Source organism: Ornithorhynchus anatinus, chromosome 1 (genome assembly GCF_004115215.2).
Source record: "Ornithorhynchus anatinus isolate Pmale09 chromosome 1, mOrnAna1.pri.v4, whole genome shotgun sequence".
Classification (NCBI taxonomy): domain Eukaryota; kingdom Metazoa; phylum Chordata; class Mammalia; order Monotremata; family Ornithorhynchidae; genus Ornithorhynchus; species Ornithorhynchus anatinus.
The window spans coordinates 169601908-169611607 of NC_041728.1; the positions used below are offsets into that span (position 1 = coordinate 169601908).

General features: G+C 43.7%; 2 non-coding genes across 2 annotated transcripts; both read right to left on the reverse strand.

Annotated features, from left to right (window-relative positions):
* Positions 1-672: 672 nt before the first annotated feature.
* On the reverse strand, positions 673-810 carry LOC114816879. Its single transcript, XR_003764683.1, has one exon. It is a non-coding gene; the product is annotated as a small nucleolar RNA SNORA7 (small nucleolar RNA).
* Positions 811-4740: 3930 nt separating this feature from the next.
* Positions 4741-4878, reverse strand: LOC114815631. Its single transcript, XR_003763430.1, has one exon. It is a non-coding gene; the product is annotated as a small nucleolar RNA SNORA7 (small nucleolar RNA).
* Positions 4879-9700: the final 4822 nt, after the last annotated feature.

Sequence of the window (9700 nt, forward strand, 5' to 3'; positions counted from 1 at the left end):
ATGACGATGATCAGATATCTTTGCGGTCCTGTGGCCTTTCCTTGGGGGCCCATATACTGAAGAAGAGTTTGTGCAAGATTTCAAGCAGGGTAACTCCTCCATGTTAGAGATCTCAGGAGGTCCACATGCTTTTCCATTTTTCATGGCTCTGCTGTGGTAATTTCAACAATTGGAACAAGTGTTGTCTTCACCTATTGGATGGTATCGGGTGAAGCAGCATAGCCTAGAGAAAAGAGCACGGGCCTGGGAATCAGAAGACCTGGGCTCAAATCCCGGCTCTGCCACTTGCTTGCTGTGTGACCTTGGGCAAATCACCTCACTTCTCTGTGCCTCAGTTCCCTCTAAAATGGGGATAAAAACCTATTCCCTTTACATAGACTGTGAGCCTCATGTGGGGCAGGGACTGTATTTGACCTATCTTGTAACTACCCCGGTACTTAGAACAGTGTTTGACACATGTCTTATGCCATCGAGTCATTTTCGACCCATAGCAACACCACAGACGCATCTCTCCCAGCACACCCTGTTCTCCATCTGCAATCCTTCTGGAGTACATCCATAGAGTTTTCTTGGTAAAAAATACAGAAGTGGTTTTCTCCTCAGCAGAATAAACTTGAGTCTCCACCAACGACTCTAACTCATGCCGCTGCTGCCCGGCAAAAGTGAGTTTTGACTTGTAGCAGATTGCCTTCCAATCGCTAGCCACTGGCCAAGCTAAGAATGGAATGGACAGGCCTCTGCTTGACTGTCCCTCCCTTAGCCAAGACCGGTAGAGAACTGGAAACTCTCCAGATGTGATCCTGAGAGGGGGTTTGACACATAGTAAGCACTAAAATACCATAATTATCATTATTAGTATCTTGTTACAGCAGGCCAAAGTACATTTTTAAGACTTCGATTATCTAGACAAGCTATCCCGATAGAATTTGGTATTAATTTGAGTTTTCTTCTCTCATATATGCCCAGTATATTAAATAACTGTCTATAACTAGGGTCCCAGTAATCATAGGTCACTTCCCCCTAAATCAACCTAAACAGGGATAACTTCTGCTGTTGCCAGAGGTTGGATTAGAGATCTTTGCATGGGGTCAGAAAAGAGAAAGCTTTCAGATAGGATTTTCACCCAAAGAAGAAAAGCTTTAAGATTTCTTTTCACTTCAAAGGAAAAAAGTAACCCCTCCTTTCTGGGTAGGTTGATCAAGGCCTCATCAGTAATAAGGACAGTTAGACGAAGAAGCCAGGGGTTCAACTCTGCTCCTCTAGGATTAAAAAAAAAAAATGCGGGTTGTGTATATGCTCACAAATAATCCTGATAATCCGGGCTTTAAACTACACTTTGGCCTCAATATTCTGCATGTCTCCAGCCCCTCCGCAAAAAAAAAAAAGTTCATTTGAAGTACAATAAAATCTGAGTTTCCAGAATGAGGGGGATTGAGGCCAGTCAGGATAATTGAGTTTTTCCATGACTGTTTAATTGTGGTAAAGAAGAAAAATGATGAACAAAGTTAAAGGACAAGAAAGTACTTTGATGTTAAGCCCAACTTTCCTCAGGTTCACGGGATGATCGCTGCGTCCCCCGGGGGCTGCAGTAGAGAGCGTGAGCCCTCTCCCCTCCACCCCCTCCCTAGACTTGAGCTTACTCCAAGGATGGAGAGTGACAGGGGGCAGCTTTGAGGGTTGTGTTGTCCCACTCTTTCAAAGAAGCTGTTTGAGATTGAAGGCAGAAGGGGCAAAGGGGAGGAGGGTCAGTGGCAGATTTAAAATCTTTGTTTCCTGTAAAGGGAAGCACGCTATTTTTAGATCTCTGGGGAATATAATCATTTCTGCCCAGCCACCATGGACCATCTGCAATAATCCTGTTTTACAAATTTGGCTTTTCAAAATAGGCTCTATGCAGATGTAATAATAATAACAGTATCTATTAAGTGCTTACTATGTGTCTGGCCCTATACTAAGGACCAGGATAGATACAATATAAAATCAGAGTCCCCCATCTCACTCAGCCACATAAAGGATTCACAGTTTTATCCTCATTTTACAGATGAAGAAACTAAGGAATAGAGAGGATAAATGACTTGTCCCGAACCACAGAGCAAGCAGGAGGCAGAATGGCCTAGTAGAAATAACACAGGGCTGGGAGTCAGAGGATCTGGGTTCTAATCTTAATTCTGCCATTTACCCGAAGTCATATAGAAGAAGAAGCTGCATGGCTCAGTGGAAAGAGCCCGACTTGGGAGTCAGAGGTCATGGGTTTTTATCCCGTCTCCACCGCTTGTCAGCTGTGTGACTTTGGGCAAGTCATTTCACTTCTCTGGGCCTCAGCTACCTCATCTGTAAAATGGGGATGAAGACTGGGAGCCCCACGAGGGACAACCTGATCACCTTGTATCCCCCAGCGCTTAGAACAGTGCTCTGCACATAGTAAGCACTTAACATATACCAACATTATTATTATATAGCCGACAATCATTAAAATTTCTCTGTAAATCAGTTACCTCATCTGTAAAATGGGCTTTAAATGTAACTCCCTCCTACTTAGACTGTAAGCCCCGTGTGGGATAGGGACTGTGTCCAAACTGATGATCTTGTACCTATTCCAGTGTCTAGTACAGTGCTTGGCCTATAATAAGTGCTTAAAAAAAATTACGATATAAAAGTGGTAGAACCAGAATTAGAGCCCCAGGCTTTATTATTCCCAGTCCAATGTTCTTTTGTAGTTTATGCAAATATACACTTCATTTTTTCCAGAGAGGAAAATCTTTAGCTTGTGGGCTGGTAACATGTCTACTAATAAATTTTTTTAATGGTATCTGTTAAGCTCTTACTATTTGCCAGGCACTGTACTAAGCGCCGGGGTAAATACAAGGTTGGACATGGTCCATGTCTCACATGGGGCTTACAGTCAATCCCCATTTTACAGATGAGAGAACTAAGGCACAGAGAAGCAGCATGGCATAGTGGATAGAGAATGGGCCTGGGAGTCAGATGGTCATGGGTTCTAATATGAGCTCTGCCACTTGGGTAAGTCACTTCACTGGACTTCAGTTACCTCATCTGGAAAATGGGGATTAAGACTGTGAGCCCCCTGTGGGACAGGGACAGTGTCTAACCGTTATTACCTTTTATCTGCCCCAGTGCTTAGAACAGTGCCTGGCACATAGTAAGTGCTTAAAAAAAAAAGCAGGTACATGGCAGAGCCAGGATTTTACCCCAAGTATTTCTGATTCCCAGGCCCATGCTCCGTCCACTAAGCCATGCTGCTTCCCATCTCTACCCCCCCTTCACCTCTCCTCAGCTAAGCCCTCTTTTCCCCCCTTACCCTCTGCTCCTCCCCCTCTTCCTTCCCTTCCCCTCAGCACTGTACTCGTCCGCTCAACTGTATATATTTTCATTACCCTATTTATTTTGTTAATGAGATGTACATCACCTTGATTCTATTCATTTGCTATTGTTTTAAATGAGATGTTGATCCTCTTGATTCTATTCACTGCTATTGTTTCCGTTTGTCTGTCTCCCCCCGATTAGACCGTAAGCCCATCAAAGGGCAGGGACTGTCTCTATCTGTTACCGATTTGTACATTCCAAGCACTTAGTACAGTGCTCTGCACATAGTAAGCGCTCAATAACTACTACTGAATGAATCTCTGTTATACTCTCCCAAGTGCTTAGTACAGTGTTCTGCACACAGTATGTGCTCAATAAATATAATTGATTGATTGAGGGCCAAACATATCAGAAAAAGTAACTGGAGGTTGCTCCATTGTTAATGAATACAACTTATGTAGACAACCAAATTGAATTATTTGGGTCCCAAAAAGGGACTCTCAGATCGAGTGTTCACTTACCAGAGAACTGCTCAACTCTCCACTTCAGCCAGAGAGGCCTGACCTTTAAATGACAGCTTCTGATTGATGCTGGAGAGAAAGATCCAAGATTGCTAATACTCCTCATCCAATAAATCTATCAGTGATATTTACAGAGCTCTGTACAAAAAACACTGTATAGCAAAATAGGTATAGTTGATCCCTGCCAACAAGGAGCTTACAGACTAAAGGGAGTCTACAGGGGGTGGCCCAGCCAGTTGGTTTCTTGGAGATGCATAAGCATGTGGTCAGGAAATGTGTCTGTTTATTGTTGTGTTGTACCCTCCCCAGCGCTTAGTAAAGTGTTCTACACACAGTAAGGGTTTAGTAAACATGACTGAATGGATCAAAATGTGATCATTAAAAGTGTCAGCTCCTTGTGACTCATTTCCGGCCCACTTTTGTTATTCTGTACTTCCCAAGTGCTCAGTAAAGTGCAACACATCAATTATCTTGTATTCAATCATATTTATTGAGCGCTGACTGTGGGCAGAGCACTGAACTAAGCACTTGGGAGAGTATAATACAATGAAAACATATTCCCTGCCCACAACGAGCTTAGAGTCTAGAGAGGGAGAAACAAATATATATATATATATATATATATATATATATATATATCCATCCACTCCAGGGCTTAGTACAATGCTCTTCTTGTTTTATGCTGGTGGATCATCTTCGACCCATAGCGACACCATGGACACATCTCTCCCAGATTGCCCCATCTCCAGCTGCAATCGTTCTGGTAGTGAATCCGTAGAGTTCTCTTGATAAAAATACAGAAGTGGTTTACCATTGCTTCCTTCCGCACAGTAAACTTACGTCTCCACCCTCAACTCTCTCCTATGCCGCTGCTGCCCAGCCCAGGGGAGTTTTGACTTGTAAAAGATTGCCTTCCACCTGCTAGCCATTGCCCAAGCTAGGAATGGAATGGGTATGCCTCTGCTTGACTCTCCCTCCTATAGTTGAGACTGGTAGAGTACTGGAAACTCTCCAGGTGTAACCCTGAGAGGAGTAAATTGCTTGGCACGTAGTAAATGCTTAACAAATATCAAAATGATCATCATTATTATTATTTTTTAAGTGGTCATTCAACGAAAGCTTCTGACTTTCAAGGTGGGACTGTCAACAATATCATTTTTTTCCACCCGCAGGCCCTACATGTTGGTGCTTGAAGAAGCCAGATGAAATGGTTTCTTCTTACTGATATCGTTTCAATCTCCTCCTGGGCTTGGATATTTTCAGTTTACTGAAATAAACATATTTGGTTTAAGGCAATGGGGACTTAAGACAGAGTGCAGTAGTGAGGATACATTGCACTGTACAGAGCTGACCTTCATATTTAACAATGATTCCCACTAATGTTGAGATCCTCTTCCTGTGGGGAAGATTGAAAAGATAAAAATAATAGTACTTTTTAAGGACTTACTAAGTGCCAGACACTGTTCTAAAAGCTGGGATAGATGAAGGTAATCAAGTTGGACACAGTCCCTATCCCACAAAGAGGCTCACAATGTCAATCCCCATTTTCCAGATGAGGTAACTGAGACCCAGAGAAGTGAAGTGACTTGCCCATAGTCACAGCTGGCAAGTGGTAGAGCTGGGATTAGAACCCATGACCTGACTCGTAGGCCTGTACTCTCTCCACTGTGCCATGGGACTCCATTGCACTATTTTGCCAGGGGAGGAACAAAGCAGTGGGTCAAAGGGGAGAGGGGGAGAAGTGAAGATGGTGACCTGGGGAGTAGCAGATGAAGACAGCTAGGATTTAAGATAGGGTGATGAGTCTTGAAGTCAGTTACAGATGAGGTAACTGAGGCACGACAAGTTAAGTGACTTGCCCAAGACCGCACAGCAGACAAGTGGTAGATCCGGGATTAGAACCCAAGACTTCTGACTCCCAAGCCTGTGCTCTTGCCACTAGGCCATGCTCTAAGGGGATTTGGCTTGATTTGGAGAGAAGTTAAAACTACTGGTGACTTGGAGGAAGCTAGGGGATGTGAAATGTGTGATGCTTCAGGAAGTTGAGTGAGGCATTCACTCAGAGTGTGGAATGAAAGGTAATAATAATAATAATGTTGGTATTTGTTAAGCGCTTACTATGTGCAGACTGTTCTAAGCGCTGGGGTAGATACAGGTGAATCAGGTTGTCCCATGTGAGGCTCACCGTCTTCATCCCCATTTTACAGATGAGGTAACTGAGGCGCAGAGAAGTGACTTGCCCAAAGTCACACAGCTGACAGGTGGCAGAGCCAGGATTAGAACCCATGACCTCTGACTCCTAAGCCCGGGCTCTTTCCATTGAGCCACACTGCTTCTCTATGGCTCAGAAAGGAAGAGAGGCCAGAGGCAGAAAGACAGGTGAGGAAGCTGATACAGAAGAAGAAGAGGTGGTGGTTGTAAACGATCAGTTGAAGGAGTCGGGACAGGAATGGGAAGAGGGAGATGTGCACTGGAGTTCTGAAAAAACTGGGATTTTTTTAGGAAAGGAAGAAATAGGCATTTTTGAAGATAGAGGGGAGGAATCTGTTGCCGACTTGTTCATCCCAAGCGCTTAGTACAGTGCTCTGCACATAGTAAGCGCTCAATAAATACTATTGAATGAATGAATGAAGTAAATAGAGCGAGTGGTAGAAGCCGGTGGTCTAGAAAGGAAGAAGAGTGGGCAGAAGTATTTTTATGAAGGAGAGAGAGATAAGGTTGGAGACACAGATATAGGGGAAAGATTATGAAAGCGGACAAGAAATTCGCTCTTTCGAGAAGCAGTGTGGCTTAAAGGAAAAGCCACAGGCCTGGGAGCCAGCAGACCTGGATTTTAGTCCCAGCTTCTCCTCTTGGCTACTGGGTGACATTGGACAAGCCACTTAACTTCTCTGTGCCTCAGTTTTCTCATCTGTAAAAAGGGAATTAAGTTCTTTCCCTCCTACTTAAACTGTGAATCCCATGTGGGTAAGGGATTGTGCCCAAGTTGATTATTATTTGCCTAGGCCCCTATATTTAGTAGGGTAAATGGCACATATGCGTTTAACAAATACAACAGTTATTATTACTACTAGTAATAATAATAATAAAATTAGAGATAGCGAAGGATGAGAAAGTGGTTGTGGAAGTAGGAAGGATCTGGGGATTCAAAGGGTAGATTTTAGGGAGCTCACAGCTATCGGTTTTGATTTTGGCAACCAAGTAGTTGGCAAGGTCATAGGGGAGAGACTGGAGAAGGTAGAAGCACTGGAGGTTTGAGAAAGGTGTTGAAGGTCATGAATTTGGGACAGTGATTATGGGAGTCAATGAGGAATGGTGGGGACAGAGTTACAATAATAATAATAATAATGATTGTGCTATCTATTAAGCACTTAATATAGCTCAAGCACCAGGGTAGATACAAAATAAATCAGATCAGACATAATCCCTCTGCCACATGGAAGCTTACATATTAGTGAGAATGAGAAGCAGCGTGGCTCAGTGGAAAGAGCCCGGGCTTGTGAGTCAGAGGTCATGGGTTCGAATCCCGGCTCTGCCACTTGTCAGCTGTGTGACTGTGGGCAGGTCTTCACTTCTCTGTACCTCAGTGACCTCATCTGTAAAATGGGGATTAACTGTGAGCCTCACGTGGGACAACCTGATTACCCTGTATCTACCCCAGTGCTTCGAACAGTGCTCTTCACATAGTAAGCACTTAACAAATACCAAGATTATTAATTCTAATTGTCCAGAATGGACCTGGATTTCCACAGACAGTGCTGTGTTGTTCTTTTCTTTAAAACCTTGTGGACTTTTCCCTTTCTTCTTCTTTATGACATTTGTTAAGCGCTTACCACGTGCCAGGCACTGTTCTATTCACCAGGATAGGTACAAGCTAATCAGGTTGAACACCGTCCATGTCCCACATGGAGCACCTGGTCTTCAACCCTATTTTACAGATGAGGAAACTGAGGCACGGAAAAGTGAAGTGACTCGCTCGAAATCATACAGCAGACAGGTGGTAGGGCCGGGCTCTCTCCACTAGGTTGTGTTGCTCTCCCCTTTCTCTAGGTGTGGAGCTAGCCAAATTTGACCTCACAAGTCAAAAATAAGATTAATAGGAGTAGCGTTAATGTAATTGGATAGAAAAGCTATTTATAAAATGTCTCCTCGTAGCTCTGTTTAATCAGTGGTTAAACTTACATATTGCTCATAGGAATATTGTGAGAAGCCAATTATCTACACTATTTGAAATCAGGACTAGTTCAGATAACTGCAAAAAGTGAATTTGACCTTCTGAGGTAGTCCATTCCGCCCCTCCCCAGTTTTGTTGAGTACATCAGTCTTTAGTGATCTGAAATAGCCTCAAATCACGAAACTTCTCAGTTGATGTAAAGAATGCCTCAGAGTTCAGCTGTTTAATATGCTCCAAGAAGACATGGAAATAAAACATTGGAGTTGGAGAAGATCCTATCCCAAAGTCACTAAATGACCTCAGACAGGTCACAATTCATTCATTCAATAGTATTTATTGAGCGCTTACTATGTGCAGAAAACTGTACTAAGGGCTTGGAATGTACAATTCAGCAACAGAGAGAGACAATCCCTGCCCAATGATGGGCTCACAGAGCAAAACAGAACAAATTACAATGAGACTATCTGTAAAACCAGAGTAACACATTTCCATCTGTCTGTTTGAGGGTTATTAAAAAAAAATAATGATCGCATTTGTTATGCACTTACTGTGTGCAAAGCACTGTTGTAAGCGCTGGGGGGATACAAGGTGATTAGGTTGTCCCGCGTGGGGCTCACAGTCTTCATCCCCATTTTACAGATGAGGTAACTGAAGCTCAGAGATATTAAGTGACCTGCCCGAAGTCACACAGCTGATAAGTGGTGGAGCCGGCATTAGAACCCATGACCTCTGACTCCCAAGCCCGTGCTCCTTTTCCACTGAGCCACACTGCTTCTCTAAGATATAGTAGACTATTTTGCAACCAGCAGTATAATTGGGTACAGGCACTAAATAGATCTACGTATTTCATCACTGGAGGACAAGAAGTAGTAATAATACGAGTATGGATTAAGCACTTAATGTGTGCAGAGCACTGTATTAACTAAGAGCAGGGAGAGAATATATGTGAGAATTAAACGTGGTCCCTGTCCCTCAAGGGCTCACAATCTAGGAATGTTAGTTGAGAGAAGGTATTGAGGACAGACACATCAGGAGTGATGACACATTAACACAGCACCAACAAATACACAAAATAGGCTCAGAGTCTGAGAGGAGTCCAAGAATGGCAGGGAACACTTTTTTATCCCTGGGCTGGCATGCCTGGAGCAAGGGCCTTCACTGGAGGCAGGGAAGGAGGCAATTTCCAAGGTGCTTTTAATTCCCATTACTCTCCCCCGCCGTTCAAAGCTTAATCGAAGGCCCACCTCCTCCAAGAGGCCTTCCCTGACTAAGCCCTCATTTCCTCTTCTCCCACTCCTTCTGCGTAGCCCCGACTTGCTCCCTTCATTCACCCCCCTCCCCACCAGCCCCACAGCACTGAAGTCCGTATCTGTAATTTATTTATTAATGTCTGTCTCCCCTTCTAGAATGTAAATTCACTGTGAGCAGGGAATGTGTCTGTTATATTGTTATGCTGTACTCGCCCAAGCTCTTAGTACAGGGCTCTGCACATAGTAAGCACTCAGTAAATACAGTCGATCGCTTTTCTCAGCGGCGACAGATCAGAGGGAGTAGGCCTATTCCTGGGAAAAGTGATATGTCTGCATCTAGTAGAAACAATATCTTTGCTTCATCACACTGTACTAAGTGCTTAGAGAAATGTAACAGACACAGGCATGTTCGCTGCCCACAAGGAGCTTAC